This window comes from Ailuropoda melanoleuca, chromosome 2 (assembly GCF_002007445.2).
Source record: "Ailuropoda melanoleuca isolate Jingjing chromosome 2, ASM200744v2, whole genome shotgun sequence".
Taxonomy (NCBI): Eukaryota; Metazoa; Chordata; class Mammalia; order Carnivora; family Ursidae; genus Ailuropoda; species Ailuropoda melanoleuca.
Genome location: NC_048219.1, coordinates 18,317,619 through 18,332,581, shown reverse-complemented (window position 1 = coordinate 18,332,581; position 14,963 = coordinate 18,317,619). Strand labels below are relative to the sequence as shown.

The 14,963-nt window shown below is 50.1% G+C and overlaps 1 protein-coding gene across 6 annotated transcripts in view; it reads left to right on the top strand.

Annotated features, from left to right (window-relative positions):
* Positions 1-14,963, top strand: part of HIVEP3 (HIVEP zinc finger 3) — a 376,034-nt gene that overhangs the window by 277,954 nt on the left and 83,117 nt on the right. For 5 of the 6 annotated variants that reach the window (XM_034650318.1, XM_034650304.1, XM_034650309.1 and 2 more), the window contains one exon: positions 8,701-8,898. The exons of the other annotated variant lie outside the window; for it this stretch is intronic. The gene's annotated coding sequence lies outside the window, so the exon portion shown is untranslated. The remainder of the gene's footprint in view (positions 1-8,700; positions 8,899-14,963) is intronic. 6 annotated transcript variants of the gene reach the window in all.

Below are 14,963 nucleotides of genomic sequence, written 5' to 3'. Positions count from 1 at the left end.
CTTCTACTGGAAAACATTTCCCGGGTCTTCTCAAAGCATGTCTTGTCCGTGTCAAAGGCTCTGAGCCCCACTGCCTTTCTCCCTGCTCACACTCCTTGTCTGGGGCACCTCACTACTCCATGGGAGCGAGCAGCCTCGGTCTGGAGAATGCAGCCAGGGGCCAGGAAGGATCTAGAAACGGCCTCTGAGCTGCCCAGCGTATTGGCAGCATTCTCAGACTGAAGGGCAGGCATTTGAAACAAAGGTGAGCACCCCAGGAAAGTGAGAGCCCCAAGCCTGGTCACAGGGAAGAAGGCAGGAAGCCTTGCAGGGCCAATGGTGAAACAGGCTCTACAGGCAGAGAGGTGGGCGGAAGGAGGGCGGCGTGGATGTTTTCCCGCCGTAACTAGGGAAGGGTGCGGGCATTTGATGAGTGTCTTGTGCGTGCTGAGTCTGTGCCTCATCTCACACACATTGTCGCATCTGATTCACACCGCAAACCCAGGCAAGGGCGATGTTTTTCCCTTTTTACTCATGAAGAAAGTGAGGCTCAGATAAGTAATTCAGCTGAGGTCACACAGCTATTAATGGGTAAAACCAGGGTCTGAACCCATGACCTTCTGGCGTCTGGGTCAACACTCGGCACCACCCACACCGCGTGGTGTTGGGTCAGTGAGGCACGCCAGCCATTCTCCCTGTGTCCCCTCCCGGTTGCTGAGGAGCCCAGTATGAACCCCCAAGATTATTCCATGTGATTCTGCCATGTGTGTCCCAGTGTCTCGGATGTGCATGTTTTTGTATCGACCCACAGAACATGATAGCAGAAATGAAAATGCAGATGGAAAGATCCATCCCACAGTTCCCCGCCCGAGCAGATCAAACCCAGCTGAGCCATGTGCCAGCCCCGTCTGCAGATGTCCTGTTCACAGTGGAGAGACAGGCTGTGTGTCAGGAGGGCAGCCAGGGCCTTCCCTGGGAGCAGGGTGTGAGGTCCAGCGCGGGAGCCCCAGCTCGCCGGCCGCCTCGCCAGCCCTGGGAAGGCAGCTGTTGTGGCAGGGCGGCCGGCCCTGCAGGCATCTGGGGGTGCTCTTTAACTCCTTCACAGCTGAACTTCCCCTATGGTGATGCCACCCCCAGTGCCCACACCGGATGTGGGGCGCCTTCCACCTGCCAGCAGAGGCCAAGCTGCGCTGCTCGGGCTCCACAGGGAGGGTGGGGAGAGGAGAGGACAGCTTCTCCCCCCCCCCCGCCTGAGGTTTTGGGTGGGGCCTGCAGAGGCACTGAGGAACGGTCCTTCCTGCCCTGGGTGGGCGCCACCTTGCAGATGGGCCCCTCTTGCCCTAATAGGGCTTCCCCATTCAGCTGTTTTCTAAGAAGACATTTTTATATCATTTTTAATCACAATCCTTAATTTTTAAAGTGATAAACATGCTTATTGTAAAAAAAAAAGAAAAAAGAAGAAAAAGAACAGTCTAGAAAATGTATAAAGAAGAAAATGCACACTCAAACCCCGCCCCTTCGCAGTCCCACCCATCAGAGGAGCCGACCGCTTGGTGTTTATCCTCGAGGTCCACGGCACCCACAGCTGCATGGACAGGTGTGTGTCTGCGACGCAGCCTTTCCCTGTTTCTCACACCATTCCACTGATAGGAAGTGTGTGTCATCGCTAAGAGTGGGGGCTCGTGGGTCAGACATCCCAAAGTGCACCACTTGTCAGGTCTCTTAACCTTGGCTAAGCCTCGTGTGCAAAATGGGGTCCCAGTGCTGCCTTCCATCTGCAGGCAGTGGGGGGAGGGAGGGAGATTGCCCGGGAGAAGGGCTGAACCCCGTGGTCAACACATAGACCAAGCCACGAAGAATCTCTATTACTGGGAGGAGTGTATAAATACCTTCTGTTAAGAAAAGTTCTTGTCCCATTACTGTTCCATTGGGTGGATTTGTCATCACTTACTTATTAAGCCAACTCCCTGCTGAAGGATAATAAGATTATTTCCGTGTTCACTGTTAAAAATGTTGCTGCAGTGATCAGTGTGTGTGTGCGTCTGTGTGTACGTGTGTGTAAGATGTGTATTTGTGTGTGCGCTTGGGAAGCTGCTGGGTTCCCATAAATTTTGGCCACTTCTTCTCTCCAGCACTGATGGTGGCAATCGCTTTCCCCTTTGCCAGTCAAATGGGGGAGAGATGATATTGACTTTAACTTATATCCCTTTAATTATTAGTGAGGCCAAGTATTTTTGCATATCTTTATTAAACATTTTGGTTTCTTTTTTTTTTTTTCAGAGAGGGAGGGGAGGGGCAGAAGGAGAGGGAGAATCTTTTTTTTTTTTTAAGATTTTATTTATTTATTTGACAGAGAGAGAGACAGCCAGCGAGAGAGGGAACACAAGCAGGGGGAGTGGGAGAGGAAGAAGCAGGCTCCCAGCGGAGGAGCCTGAAGGGGGGGCTCAATCCCATAACGCCGGGATCACGCCCTGAGTCGAAGGCAGATGCTTAAGGACTGAGCCACCCAGGCTCCCCAGAGAGGGAGAATCTTAAGCAGGCTCCATGCCCAGCACTTTGTTATTATTTTTTTATTAGTTTCTCCCATTTTTTTTTGTGGGTACTTATCGTACATCATGGATATTGACCTTTTTAATATGTTGCAAATATTTGCTTTGTAACTGTTGATGAGGCCTTTTTTTATATGTGATGCTTAATATTTTTATGTCGTCACACTTACTTATCTCTTCCTTTAAGAACACTGAGGCCCAGTTCGGGCTTTGAATTTATTTTCCAACACTAAGTGACACCAATATTGTGATAGTTCTGGTGTTTGGTGGATTTGCTTCTATGTTTCATTAATTTCCTTAATCCAAATAAATTTGTGTATGTCTGGTGCACTCTTTAAAATAGAATTCTCCATCTTCCCTCACTCTGTATCCCATTTTGTTGCAGACCATTTCCTTTACCTGTTGTAAGTTTACCGCTCAGCCTCCCCTACAGCCACAGATCCATAAAGGCAGGAGTGTTTTCTGTTTTACTCACTGCTGAATGTCCAGTGCCCAGCACAGTGCCCGAAACATAGTAGGCCCTTGATAAACACTTGTCGAAGGGATAAACATCCGGTTGTCACAGCTTTCCTATTTAAAGAATCCATTCACTCATTTATGGAACATAAGAAGTAGGAAGATTAGTAGGAGAAGGAAGGGAAGAAGAAAGGGGGGGTAAACAGAAGGGGGAATGAACCATGAGAGACTATGGACTCTGAGAAGCAAACTGAGGGCCTCAGAGGGGAGGGGGGGGGGACTGGGATAGGCCGGTGATGGGTAGTAGGGAGGGCACGTATTGCATGGGTGCACTGGGTGTTACACGCAGTAATGAATCACGGAACTTTACATCAAAAACGAGGGATGTACTGTATGGTGACTAACACAATATAATAAAAATTATTATATAAACACGAATCCATTCTTCCTCTGCTATCATTCCATCTGTAGTAGCCTCTTCTGTCCCTTCTAACACCGCTGCTGGGTCAGGTTTTCTCCCTCTTCTTCACTTTTACAATTTATAATCTTCTAGAAAATGATTGTTTTTCAAATTCATTGACATCAAGCGACGTATTAATTTCTTTCAATTTTTAAATTGTTCGCATGCGTGTTTATATCGCCCTTCTTCACAGTCGTTTGCGATTTGGCTCTTTGCTGCCGCTCAGGTTAGCCAGCAGTTTGTCCCCATTGCTGGTCTCAGCAAACCAGTCTGCAGCTGTCCATGTCTTCTGTGGTGGTTGCTGGTTTTTGTTTTTTTTTTCATTATCTTACTGATAGATTATTTCATTTATTCTCCCCTTTTCTCAGCCTCTTAGATCAGATGCTTAATTGATTTGGTTTCCGTCTTTCTTCTTTTATCATAAAAGCATTTAAGGTCTGAATCTCCCTCCAAAGGCAGTTTGGTTACATTCCCCAGATTTTTTATTTTTTATTTTTTTATTTTTTTTTAAAGATTTTATTTATTTATTTGACAGAGATAGAGACAGCCAGCGAGAGAGGGAACACAAGCAGGGGGAGTGGGAGAGGAAGAAGCAGGCTCACAGCAGAGGAGCCTGATGTGGGGCTCAATCCCATAACACCGGGATCACGCCCTGAGCCGAAGGCAGACGCTTAACCGCTGTGCCGCCCAGGCGCCCCTCCCCAGATTTTTTAAAAGCAGGGTTCTCAATGTTACACATTTATAAATATCCTAAAATTGTAGTTTCATGCCTCTTTGATGCCAGTTGTTTAGAAAAGCATTTTTAAGTTGTCATATGCATAGTTTACTTTTTTTATTTTTTTTTAAATTTTTTGCTCCTCGTTAATTTGTAGTTCGGTTGCATTGGGAATGGAGACTGCGGTATACGTATTGGAATTTGAGATTTTCTTGTAGTCTAGTACAAGAACATTCGAGAAAAAGATATTTTCTCTGCTTCTTGCATCTAGATGAAATTAAGCTTATGAACTGTGTCTTCAAATCCTCCATACTTTTCTTTGGCAGTTATTTGTACCATCAGACTTACAGTAATGTGTTCAAGACCTATACTGTTCTGTATGTGTCTTCTCCTTGTGGTCCTAAAACTATATTAATTCATATATTTTATGGTTCTGTGGTTCAAGGTGAAGGTAAGGTTCATGATTTTTGTGTCTTCGTGGAGGAACAGACGCATTAGCAATCTAAAATGCCCCCTTTTATTCTACTTAACATTCTGGCATTCTGTCTGATATGAATATTGAATTTCCTACATTGTTTTCATTACCATTTTGCTTGTTATGTCTTCTTGCCATTTTTTGAGTTCAACCTTTGTCCATTTGTTTTAAGTGTATCACTTCCAAACAGCATATGGCTGAATTTTTTTTTCCACTCAACCAAATCTCTTATCTTAAAATAGAGTAATTTAATTTAGTCACATTCTTATATTTATTATATGTTTGGGCTTACTTTATGTCTTTTGGTTAAGATACTTTATCCTTTCCTATCTAGCTGTCCCTTTCCTAATGCTTAATTGAATTAATTCATTGAATTTTTTTGTTTCCCCCCTCCCCCTCACATACAGTGATTGAAAGATCTGTATCTTATTTTGTTTTCTAGAAATGGTTACCCTTAAATTAAGAAATTAAAACCCATGCTTCTCGATTAATGTCAAGAATTAAATAGTATCTAATTCCCAACGAGAGGAGACCATTATTTTCAACATTGGCTTAGATCTGACTGTGCATTTTTCTACTTTATTGTTCATCACTGTTTCCTATGTATCCTGTCTTACCCTCTCTTGAATTACTTATTCTGATACAGTTTTTATTTTATTGTAGTAATTCCTTGAGTAATTGTTTTAAGAAAAGATAAGTGGGTGGCATACTATTTTTAGTACTTCTCTCTTTGGCTTTGAGAGGGGGTGGAGTAACAACGGATCCTTTAACCCTTTTTCCTCAGAGCTCTGCAGTCTTATTGCCCTCTGGCAGTTAATGAAGGGATGTCAAGCCCAATGTCAATTTGATATTCAAACTCTGGGGACAAAGCTGCTCCTCTGGGTAAGGGGTAACATCACCTGCGTGGAGCTTTGGCATCTCCAGAGAAGATAGGCAATGTCGGGATTTGCTGAGGATTGAAAGTCTCCTTTAAAACAGATACGTCAGTGTGGGGTTTCATCAGGGTCGTGCAAGGAGTACAATCCAACAGACTGGGACTGAGGGGAACGGTGAGGGGGATGTTGAGGCAAGGCAAGGCACTCAAAGAATCTTAGGGTACAAACTGTTGATTGACGGGCTGATGGATCCTTCAGGAAGTTTCTGTCATGAGCAGTCAGGCCATCTGTCAGGGCTAGAGTCTCCTGGAAGAACAGTGCTGCTAACAAAGACAGTAGATGTGGGGTAGGTGGTTTCTTTTCTCCTCTCCTTCCTACTTTGGTCTCTTTGGAAACCCAAAGGATTCACTCATTATCCTTGCATTTCATCAATTCCAGCCAGCCGGCCCTGCCCCAGCTCCCACGGCCTCTGAGCAGGATTCCCTGGGAATTTGGCAGGTGGGCCTTTGCCTGCCCCTGGTGGGCGAAGCTTGCTTAGCTTTGATTTGATTTTCTGTCATTCCTCCTTGTCTGCTTTTCCTCAGACTTGCTGGCCAGCTGGTGCTCCCCTACAGCTGTACTTACTTGAACATTTCTTTTTTTTTATTTCACTGGTGTTGAGGGGAGAAGAGGTGAACACATGGGCTCCATTTGCCCTGTAGAACCCAGGTGTGTGTAACATTTCCTGGTGACCCGGATGCAGGTGTGTCCACCCAGCTCTCACCTGCGGCTGGAGGTCAGGAGTGGCGGTCTAGTGGTGCTGGACTCTCTGGCGGGGGGTGGGGGAGGGACAGTGGCTTGCTTCCTCCCTCTGGTCCGGTCCTCCCCTCCAGCCACACCTCTGGTCCTGACCACATCACCTCACTGATTAAAGTGATGTGGTGAGCTCACTCCACTGCAAGATCAAGTCCAGGCTGTTCCACACACCAAGTTCTCCCCTGGCCAGCTCTTGCCTCCTGAACTCTCACTGCCCCTCATATCCAGCCATATGGACAGCATGCAACTTGTCGAACATTCAGCCAGTTTGGGGTCCCCTGTCTATGTACCCTTCTTACTGTTTGAAATACTCCCTCTTTCTCTCTCATACATTCAGACACCGTCAAAATTGACGGGTCTTTTCTTTATGCCTTCAAGGTATAGTAGCTTCAAACCGGTGGCTCTATGCATCCCTTCATTCCTGGCCCCTCCCCCCACAATTGCGGTCCCCTTGAAGGCAGAGACTGACTCTTGACTCTTCCGTGTCCAGCACTTACCACTGGGCTTGACCCAATGGGTGTTGCATGAATATCTGTTCAATGAATGAGCTACCCAGTTAGGTTCTAAAGAGAATCGTTCTACACCAACTGTGCATGAGACCCTGTACCGGTCTCTAGGGGTGGGGAGTGGGTCAGACTGACCCCATGGAGGTATGTGCAGTCACAAGACCTGCGAGATTCCTAGAGTCTCTGTGCACAGGGGGCACCGTTATCTATCTTAAAAGGCACAACAAATGTGCTCTGGTTATTCTGGGGAGGCAGGACTTATGATCAGGTTTTGGGGGGCTGGCTGAGTCTTTTGAGGAAAGATGGGCAGGATTTGGCCAGGTAGGCTTGGTTGGGGGGGTGGGGTATAGCATTTGAGCCAAGGCTCAGAGGTGGGGAATTGTGGACTGTGTTCAAAGGATAGCATGTTCTAAAAAATCAGTGTTTCCACATTGGAAGGTATGGAGCACAGCTGTTTGTATTAATAATTGAGATCTATGGGGAGGGTGAGATCTGGGGCTGATGAACACTGAGGAGTGATGAAAAATTTGGATGGTTTAGACGACAGAATCAGGAGATGATGGACGGAGGCCCCTGTGTGGTGGTGTGATGCTGCCCTGGGGTGGGGGACAGGGCTGGCTGGATTCTAGAGCAGTGGGTATGGCAGCGAGGGGACAGCATGGTGGCTTCATCTACCTGCACGCTCTGTAGGAATCCACCGTGGGATACAGTTGCCAGAACACTAACTCTTCTAAGGCTGGGCCAGTAAAATTGCAGTGTGCAATGTAATGAAGGGGACAGTGCCCCAGACCCGTGTGCACGTTACTCCAGACCTAGACCACTGGGCACGCTGTGGGACAATGAACGCCGAGTCACAAAAACCCTGGAAGGTACTTGCCATTCTCAGCAAGTTGATTAATAAAAACTGTTGCGTACTCATTCATCCACTGACGGGTCATCGTGGTTGAGCCCCTGCCCTGAGCCAGGCCTCCTTTGGCCTTGAATGCTCTGTTCTGTTTAGTGATTTGGGGAGTGCAGTGTGCTCTTGGATTTAATTTTCGCTCGGGCCTGAATGTGAATCACTTGTGCCCGTGGTATTGGTTTTCCCTCACTGTGTAACAAAGCATCTCAACCTGCATGGCACTCATTTGTTAGCTCACAGTTCTAGAGGTGGGAAGACTGGTACAAAGAGGCTGGTTCTCTGTTCAAGGATGAAATCAAGGTGCCTGAAGGCTGAGCTCTCATCCTGAGGCTCTGGGGAAACTTCTGCTTTTCCAGGCTCATTCACTTGTTGTGGGAATCCAGGTACAATCCATTGGTTGTAGGACTCAGGTCCTATTTTCTTGCGGTTGTCAGCGGGGGACTGATCTCAATCTGTAAGTCCTTTCCACATGCCCTTCTGTCTTCAAGGCAGCAAACTTGCAAGTCAAGTCATCCTGATTTTAATCCCCATGACTTTCTCTTTGGCCACCAACCAGGGAAAATTCTGCTTTGAAAGGACTTTCTTGGTTAGGTCAAGCCCACGGAACAATCTATTTTGAGATCAGCTGTGCCCTGTAACATAACCTAATCATGAGAGTAAAGTGCACCATATTCACAGGCCTGGGGATCATGTAGTGTGTGTGCACCAGGGGGACGGGAAACCTTGAGGGCCATCTTGGAGTTCTGCCTACTTACTGGTGGAGAAACAGGGGCTCTGAGAACTTAGGGGCCATGTGCAAGATACAACAGGGTGCCAGGGCCGCCAAGCCACAATGTCTCCCCAGGGGACATGGGGATCTAGCCCAAGACAAGCAGCTTGGGAGGAGCTGTGGGGGCCTGGGCCTCCTGGAACCAGGCAGAGATTGTTCTGTGTCTGAAGAAGTTGACCAAGCAAACTCTTTGACCGTACTTTTCGACCGTCCCCTGCAGGATTCGAGGCACCAACCCAGCAGCCTCTAACTAGTTCATGGCGGAGCCTCAAAAGATACTGGCCAGGCCAGCTCTCCCTTCCACAGGGCAGAGCAGAGCATGAGAGGAAGGCCACGCAGCAGAAGTGGACATGAACGCTGGTTTCCAAAGAGAACAGTGTTTTAGTTTTGGTCATCGAAAGTGGTGCCTTCAGCACAGGTAAGAAATGGGCTGTCATTGAGTATGCTTGCTGGGGGCACCATTTTGGTCTTTCTTGCATGAGCTTGCTAGTGTTCTTCCTCTTTCAAATGTATTCCTCTTTCAAATTATTATTATTATCATCATCATCATCATTATTATTATTACTATTGCCTTCCTTGAGCCTCTGTGAAAATTGGAAGTCCTCAGGATTTCTTGGCCAGGAGTAGAGACCTTGAGGGCCAGCACTCTTTCCCTGCCCCCACCTCATCTCCCCCATTATCTTCCTAGTTCCTCAGTTTCCATTCTGTCCCTGGCAACACCTCTTCTCAAGGTACCCCAGCCTCCCACACACCAGCCCACAGGCCACAGCTCCACGGTCTTCTCTGCTCCCCTCTCCGCCTGCCCCTATGATGGCTCTTGCCTGAAGAGCCCCTGGCCACCCCCTCCCTACCCAGAGGAGCACAGTGGGTGTTGAAGACTGAGCCACATCTCTTCAGGACCCTCTCTGTGGTGAAAAATTGAAAGGATGTCGGGTTCTCAGCCCTGGCTACATGTTAGAATCTTCCAGAAAGTTTTTAAAAAATTCTAGTAGCAGGGCCCCACCTCCGGAGATGCTGACTGAATTCGCCTGGGGAGGGGACCTGCATGGGTAGATGTCTGTGTGTCTGTATAGTTGGCTCTTCAGGAATGCGCGGTGGTCCCAGGTTAGGCTCAGGCGGTGGTCGGGGTCAGCTGTGCAGGGTTAGAGGTCTGTGGGCTGGGAATCCGTCTTTGGATGTTTTGTCTGGCTTTGGGGTGTATCAGAATCACCTGTGTAGGTTGCAGGGGGCGCCTGGTTTTAAAAAAAGAAAGAAAAAGTAGATTCCCTGGCCCACCTGTGTTCTCTGAATCAGACTCTCGGGATCGGGCTACAGAAATCTGTATTTTGGTTCAGACTCGGCCAATGGTTGGGGCTCCAGGCCTCTTCCGCTGCGCTCTGGTAAAACTCACCCTGTGTTTGGTCTTCGGGCTCGGCTGAGGCCCGGGGGGCTTGGCCGCCTGCCTGCGGTGAGCGCTGCCTCGTGGCCGTCCTTCATGTGCCCCTGGCTTACAGACGGGAGGGGAGGGCCTCAGGCAGCCCTCGGAGAGGGCATCGCCGTAACTGCCCGAACCGGGGGGGCTGGGCCCCGGCCTCTGCCCACAGCTCAGCTGCGCCGCGTGGGTCCTCTAGACCCGGGCCGTGAGCAGGGCTACCCGGCAGAGGCAGAGCCATCATCCCCTGCCCTCTGAGGAAGGACCGAGCATTTGTGCCTCCCTCTGAGAGGAGGGGTTTGATGTGGTGCTTAATGGTGGAGGCTGTGGACCTTCCTGAGTTCAAAGCCCAGCTCCGGTACTTACTGGTTTTGGGAGGCGTTTACTATACGGGAGGCCAGTTGCTTGGTCGCCTTGCTCACCTCTCTCGCTAGTCCAACGGGCCGGTCATGGCACCCACCGCACAAGTTGCTGTGCAGATACAGGGAAGGCCCCTAGAATGTTTCTGGACACGTAGTAAGGGCTCCCCAGATGTGAGGCAGCCCTGCTGACTCGTGCAGGCAGGGTGGCCCCCTCTCTGCCCTCCTGGCTGCCATGCTGTAACATGTCTGTCATGCTCCGCCCTCTGGTCCCCAAGAGTCAGAGTGAACTAGAGCGACCAGCACTGTGTATGGGGCCTGGCACTTTATAGACAAACCCCAGTTCTGCTCAGACCCGAGGGGGTCTTGGTTCTATCGCACTTCTTGTAGAGATAAGGAAACCGAGCACAGAGAGGTTCAGTCATTTAAAGACGGTCACACCGCGAGAAGGAGCAGCGCCTCCTCGGGCCTCCCCAGCGCTGTCTTTCCACCAAGATGCTTCCTGAAGAAAAGCAGTAACAGCTTCAAGAGTGACCCTTCCCCAGGAATATCTACATTTTAATAGGAATCAGTAGCACCATGCGAAATGGGTCCCCTTCCTTGGCATCCTGGGACATCTCATGCCTCAGTTTAGCGGTAGTTTCCTTCTGCATATGTCACAGCCTTGGTGGGTCTCCTCCGCCGGTGGTCTCAGGGCACTGGGTGCATTTAGCTAGGTGTGCAGGAAATACGTGGACTGGGCTGGAAGCAGAAACCTCTGAGGGATGCAGGAAGAGATATGGGAGGACCATCAAGGGGAGTACGGGGCAACGGGGGTCTGGGGGGACCCCCCGCAGACGTGGCATTCGCCCTCCCCCACTTCACTGCTGAATTCCAGCCGTGTGGAAGCATCGCTAAAGGAAGGGACTGGTCTAGAGGGAAATGAGCCCGTTAGTTCCAGCAAGAAATCTGGTCCCCGCCCCTTCCTGTGCTCTCCCTGGGGAATAAAAGCCTCTGTGATTAATGGGGTGCTGACTCAGGGCTTCTGGAGTGTCCAGGTGCTCATGCCCCCCCCCAGCGCACAGCCCCCCCCCCCGCCACCACGGNAGCCACCACGGAGGGGGTAGAATAGACGACATCTGAGGAAGGTAGAGGGCTCGGGCCTGGGCAGGTGGGTGTGCCGTGTAGGAGCCAGCTGTGCGCCAGACTTCGCGGGCGTTGCTGACTCCCCCATGCTGGGGAGGTCCATTCGCACCATGTGAGCTCAGGAATGGCTATGTCTGAGATTATTCGAGGGCAAGGGGATGTGGTGTCCTGTCTCTCCCTTACTAGGGACCTGGACTGGGTCTCTCCCCAAAATACTCCTGATTTCTGAATAAGTCAAGATGAATCTAATTTGAAAACAGACAGGAAAACATTTTCTCAGCAGCAAAGCTCTCTGCTAGTAGTTCGCCCACTTCTGTGGTCTTAGAAGCCATTGTTAAAAGTCAAATCCTGCGTGGCATGCCAGTAATATAAAACAGATTCAAGTGGTAGTGTATTAATATACATTTATCATTTAAATCCAAAATTTTGACATCTATTTATAATGAAAGCCCATCAATACACACACTGAAATCTCAGAGTCTAGGTCAGGGATTGACAAACGCCTGCCCATGGGCCTAATCCGGGCTGTTGCCTGAGTTTTGTAAATAAAATTTTATTGGGACACAGTCATGCCATGAATTTCCACATTATTTATGGCTGCTCTCCTGCTCTCATGGCAGAGTTCAGTAATTGGGACAGACTTCCTCTCCCACAAAGTCAAAGATACTTGCTGTTTGGTCCTCTATAGAATCTTGCTGGCCTCTGTTCCATAATCATTTTATCGCTTACACACGTTCATATCTAACATTGCTTTCTTACTTTTGCTTGGCTGGGCTGCACGGTATTAAGAAAATTCTCGATCCTATCTATACGGTGATGTGAATGGTAACAGACCTCTAATAGCGTACGTTCCGCCCAGAATGGTCTTCAGTTCAATGTGATATGGACATTGGGGAAGGAGCAGAAGGGAATTCTGGCTTGCATCACTGACAGTATCAAGTGACCGCTTGAATCCCTTCTCATTACAACACTCGGACAGGAAGCCCGCAATCAGTGATGACGTTTTTGTGATAACCCACATACCGTATTCTCGTATCATGGAAAGTTTTAGAGTATACTTGTTTGTGTGGTTTTGTGTCAGCGTGCATAGCCCCGAAGGTAAGAAGCAGCAACGGAGAGATGCCAGGGAAGAGCTCCAATCTTCGAAGACATATTTCAGTACTGAAGTTCAAGGTCTACGCGGGCTTTTGTCTGAGCCCCGCGCAAACCAAGTTAAAGCCGGCCACCCCTATTGTGTGTACTTGGCATGTTACTGCGCCGTGCCGTAGAACACGTGTGAACGCCCAGGGCCATTTTCCGGAACAGTTTTATGTAGGAGTCATACTATAGTTTTGGACTAAAATGCTCCAGTGACACTTGAGGAGCCTCTGGAACAAGTCTGTGGAGCAGTTTGAAAGGCGCCCCTTCAGCAGATTCTGGCGGTTCTCAGTTCTGTGCTTTACGGAGGAGGGCACTGGGGCTGAGAGGCAGAGGGGGAGGCGTGGAAGGTGGGGGCAGGGGTGATGCTGTGGGTGGGAAGAAGTTCTTGGGAAACAGCAAAGCCTCCTGGGCTCCTGCCGAAACGGGGGTGTCTCCTAATGATTGGTGATGACCTAAACACAACTCCCAGGGCCGCCCTAATGACTTCCAGCCATCAGCTTGGGAGAAGAGGTCTGGAGGAAGGTGGGGAGAGTACATTATGCGCAGAGAAATCCGAGGCGTGGGGCCAGGAGATGGGGAGGGAGTCCACAGATGGCTCCTCAGCAGCCCGCAGAGAGCCCTGCGGCCACTTGGCAAATGCAGGTGTGGGCCGGGGAGAGGGGTCAGGACGGCAGAGGGGACAGCTGGCTCGGCGCGCAGGTTTGTATGGGATGAAGGTCTTGTGCGTGACCTGGATGGGGACCCATGTCCCAGGGAGGTGTCGGCTCAGGTCGGCCAGTCACTTTGGGTGTTCGAGGCAAAGCCCGCAGAGTCAGGAATAAAACCCAGGAGTCCCGGCTCCCAGGTGCCTGCCTTCCCGGGTGGGTGCCAGCAAGGGAGGGGCCGGCCTGGTGTCTTCAGGAGACTGTGGGCTGGAGAAGGCCTCTCAGGGATAAAAAAGCACCAGTTCTTTCTGAGGTTTTGCTGCTCACCCCATCGAAAAAGAACATTTTTAGATTTTAAAAGGATGACCTCATTTTTTTTCTTATTTACATAGCCCTGTTTGTTTATATAGTCCTTTAAAAATAGCGAACGTGTGCTAAGCTTAGGGCTCTCTCCCACCACCAGCGGCAGAGCCACCGTGTGGGGAGAAATACCTTTTTATCTAAGAGAGGGCAGCCTTGTTTCCGAAGACAGATGGGAGCAAAACGGGACAGGTAGGAAGTTTCGTGGTTTTTCGTGTCGCTTTTCCAAAATAGCCACACTCCTGCCTCCCACTTCCTGCCTGACTCGACTCAGGGAAGATTTTCGCCTATAGAAGACTTGTGTTCTGTGAGTGCTCAGGGAAGCTCGGAGGGATCTGTCAACAAGCAAACATGCTTGACCCCGAAGACCTTGAGCTTGGCACTGAGTTTGCGTTCTGGCTCCACTGCCTACCAGCTGTGTGACCTTGGGCAAGTGGCTTCACTTCCCTGTGTCTTCTCTGTAAGAGGGGGAACGACACTACCTGCAGTTGCCGTGCAGGGCAGACGAGGGAACGCGTGGAAAGAGCTTAGCCCAGTGCAGGCTAAACAGCAGGTCTGGTGTCACATCCACCCCCCACCTGGACAGTTACACTAACCTCCCAACCGCCTTCCCTTCCCACCAGCTCGTCTGCCCCAGCCCATCCCTACATTGTCCCAGAGCGATAGGAAGATAAAAATCTGACTGTGCGGTCCCCCGCTTAAAATCCACCGGTCCCTTCCCACACGCGTGGCAGGGAGCAGCAACACTTTTCTTCTGAAATGGCCAGATAGTAACTATTTTCAGCTTTGTGAGCCTCACGGTCTCTCTTGCACCTGCTTCCCTCTACTGTGCGGCGTGCAAGCAGCCATGGGTAGTGTGTAAAGGACGGGGCGCGGCTGTGAAACTCGATGTGCAAGAACAGGCAGCGGGCTGGATCTGCCACCCCTGACCCACAAGAGGAGCCCGGCTCCTCCTCAGCTCAGCTTCCCCAGCCCAGCCCGTTCCCCTTCTCCGTCCTCCTCCCTCCTCCTCCCCCACTTGGTGGTGCTGCTGTGGAAGGGACTGCTCACACTAATCCTTCTCCCCTGAGTTCCTTCCTTCTGGATTCTCCTTCTCTGCCCCCCTCGTCGCCTCCCCCAGGACATTAGGAACCTTTGCTCTGGGACCCTGTGGTCCCCTATCTATGTTTCTACTCTGGCAAGTACGCAAGTACCCTCTGTCTTTGCTTTACAGGGGGCACCCCTCACGCAGGAATTCTCCCCCCCCCGTGTGCCCCGGGGGTGTGTGGGAGTCTCAGACGCTCAGCACGCGCTGCGGTTGAACACGTAGATCTCAAGATCTGTAAGATGGGTGGCTGCCCTTGGGGAGCTTACAGTCTGGACAGGAAGCTCAGCAGGGAGCTGGCGAGAAGCCGGCCAGCAACCCAGGAGGGAAATGACAGGGAAAGTGCCCGCTAGGGAACCC